Source organism: Otolemur garnettii, unplaced genomic scaffold (assembly GCF_000181295.1).
Source record: "Otolemur garnettii isolate 467f Iridium unplaced genomic scaffold, OtoGar3 scaffold00112, whole genome shotgun sequence".
NCBI classification, from domain to species: domain Eukaryota; kingdom Metazoa; phylum Chordata; class Mammalia; order Primates; family Galagidae; genus Otolemur; species Otolemur garnettii.
In genome coordinates, this window is record NW_003852507.1 from 4743578 (window position 1) to 4746852 (window position 3275).

Below are 3275 nucleotides of genomic sequence, written 5' to 3' on the forward strand. Positions count from 1 at the left end.
CTCCAACTTGGGACTTCCTACATCAGCAGTTCTTAACCTGTGGGTCGCGACCCACAGGAACTGTATTAAAGGGCTGTGGCATCAGGAAGATTGAGAACCACTGGCCTATGTGGTGGAGGTATAGGCTTCCCTTCAGTCCCCCTCTGACAGCCCAGAGAGGGAGTTAGAGGGTTTAGTGCAGATTATAGCTAGTGTGGGACAACTTTTCTTGTTGGGACAGGACAGGGTGTGTTGCACCTGGCTGGTCCTGTCTGTCTGGGAGGAAGGGGCTGCTGCCCAGAGACAGGGATTGGGCATGGAGAGGAAGTAGGTGACTGACATCTGTGTGCTCTGCCCATCTTCTACCTTTGTCTACTGAGCTGTCTTTCAAGGGGTACCAACTGCACTAAAGGATGAACAAAAGCATCTTTGGTACCTGTCAGCCAAGCAGCACTATCACCACTCATTTATTACTAGTCTATAACACAGCACCAGGTGCTGCAGAAAGAATCACCTGCTAGCCACACGTGACACAGGTACAGCCCTGCAGCTGGTATCTGAAGGAAAGAGCAAAACAGAAGGATATCAAGATGGGACTAGGCAGAGGTACAGTACCTGGCTCAGACCCAGGGCCAGAGCGAGTGTGGTTTTGAGCATGGGGTAAGTATGAAGTTGGGAGACAGCAGCTCTATTTGTTGTAGCTGAAGCCATGACAACTGTCCTGATCCAATGCCCAGGTCGTTGGAAGAACTATCAGTTTCCTGGTTTGGGTGGTCTGAGCTTTGTGCCAGGGAGTGTTGAGTTCCACTCCCTACCTTACCACATACAAGCTGAAAGAACTCTGGCAAGGTGCCTGACCTCTCAGAGGCTATTTCCTCTCTTGCAAATATAATCATACCAGCTATTTAGGGTGTGCTGAGAAGGTCAAAAGAGATAAGGTGTGTCAGATGCCTGATCAGTGTCTGATACATAGTAGGTGCTCAACAAATGTTCCTACCTTGCCTGGGTGAGGCACAAGCTTGCATCCATTGGCCAGGAACCAAGCCTCTTCCTTCCTCGCCACAGTCAGTACTATTTCTGATCTGCTAGCTTCCTTTTCTCTAATCTCTGGGTTCAGTTCTTGGTTTTGGGACCCTTGTTACACAGGCCATATATGAGAGTATTTGGATTTTAGGGAAAAGTCAGGCAACCATATCTTTTGCCTATTTTGGAGGTAACCCCTTTGCACGCAGATATGTTGAAAGCTGGATACCACCCCACTCCACTTGACTGTTGCTACCAGCAGAATGTGGGCTACATTTGGAGAAATAGACAAATTTTCCAGAGAAGTTGAATCTAGAATTATAATTGAAATACCTCATTAAAAAAATGTTGGCAAGGCACCTGTAGCTCAAGTGGCTAAGGCACCAGCCACATACACCAGAGCTCACCTGTTCCAATCCAGGCCAGGGCTACCAAACGACGACAACTACAACCAAAAACCGGGTGTTGTGGCGGATACTTGTAGTCCCAGCTACTTGGGAGGCTGAGGCAAGAGAATCACTTAAGCTCAGGAGTTGCAGGTTGCTGTGAGCTGTGATGCCATAGCACTCTACCAAGGGAGATAGCTTGAGGCTCTGTCTCAAAAAAAAAAAAAATGTTGGCAACAGATCTGATTATCAACAACAGCAACAACAACAAAGCCTCTGTGCCATAGAAGGTACCAGTTTGCAGAGCCTTTATCAGGCTGCCTAGAATTTAAATTGCATCCTTTGTTACCAGTCACCAGCACTGACCTGAGACCCGGACCACAGGACCCTGCCTTAGACCCCATGTTTTCCTTCCAGCTAGAGCCCATGTCCCTTCTGGATCATGATCCTGGACTCCGGAAATCCCTGTCCAAACAGCCCTCAGCCTGCATCCAGGGCCTGACCTCCATCCTCCCAGAGGCAGATTGCACCGTGTGAGCATCTTGAGGCCTGAAGATATAGAAGATACAGTGTGGGAAATGCAGGGGCAGGGCCACCAGCCAGAGTCCTGCATTTGTACTCCGGGCTGGACAATCATTAGAAGTAGGCTTGCTCTTCTCACTACCCGTTGGGTCACGTTTAGGAGGAGGTATTTTTGATTCACAATTTACGCTGGGCTAGGCACTCTCCAATGCATTGCATGCGTCATGTCAGGTGATGCTTATACCAACTCTTGAGAATCCTGACAAGGAGTCCCATTTCACAGATGGAGGAAGCAAGTTACAGGGAAGTGAAGTAAGTTGCTCACAGCTAGTGAGCCGCAGAGCCAGGATTCTAAGCGGATACCCTGCAGGAGCGCAGACTCGCTCAATAACTAGGCACGCGGTGGAAGCTGCTGGCGATCCCCAGCCCCCACGGGACGGCAGGGCTGGCGGGTGGGAGGGGACCCTCCGCGGGGGCGAGGAAGGTCTGGGAGGTCTCTGTGACTGCCTCCCAGCTGCCCCGGCCGCCCGCCTCCCCAGCCCGCGGGGCTGCCAGGGGGGCCTGGCGGGGACGGCGGCGCCTGGCAGCGGGGGATTGGACGCGCCGGCCCGCGGCCACCCCTCCCGCGCCCCTCGGCCGGGCCGGCGTCTGGACTCGGGCACCCGCCCCGCTCCTTCCCGGCATGCCCCGCCGCAGGGCGCGCGCCCCGCCGAGCCGTCGCGGGGCCGCGGGGGAACGCGGCGGGGTGCGCCGGAGCCGTCGCCTCAGGTGGGTGGCCCCGCGGGGGCTCTGGGCTGGGGCGGGCTGCGGCGAGTCCAGGCCGCGCGGAGCGGGGCGCCGGGGGCGGGGGACGGCGCGGGGAGTCGGGGTGCCCCCCCTCCAGCCGCAGCCTCGGGGGAGGGGAGGCCGTCGCCGCTGACACCGCTTTGTCCCACGCCCGCAAGTTGGGAAAGTAAGTCGGAGCCACGCGTCGGGAGATCCCAGCCCCGAGAGCCCTCGGAGCCCCGCACGGCGCCCTCCGGCGGCCGCGGTCCCTCCTTCCGTCCCTGCGGGGTGTCCGGGCGGGCGATCTGGAGGGCAGCGCGCGGGAAAGGAGGCAGGGGCTTGGGTCTGCTTTATCCTTGTGTGTTTATAACCACAGAGAGGAGTGGGAGGAAAGTAAGGAAGGCAGGGCGACCTACACGAGCTTAAAGACAGACAGGGAAACTCACTGGGAAACACACGGAACGAGTACCCAGGAGGAAGAAAAACACCCACGGAAACACGCACACGGGCAGGCGGCAGAGAAAGACTGAGAGCTCCGACAGCACTCACACACACTCAGAGGAACTCGCAGAAAGCACAGTAAGAAAGGAAACCAAGCTG

At 56.0% G+C, this 3275-nt stretch overlaps 1 protein-coding gene across 1 annotated transcript in view; it reads left to right on the forward strand.

Annotated features, from left to right (window-relative positions):
* The first annotated feature begins 2646 nt into the window (after positions 1-2646).
* Positions 2647-3275, forward strand: part of TMEM98 (transmembrane protein 98) — a 12075-nt gene continuing 11446 nt past the window's right edge. The window contains exon 1 of the mRNA XM_012809769.2: positions 2647-2678. The gene's annotated coding sequence lies outside the window, so the exon portion shown is untranslated. The remainder of the gene's footprint in view (positions 2679-3275) is intronic.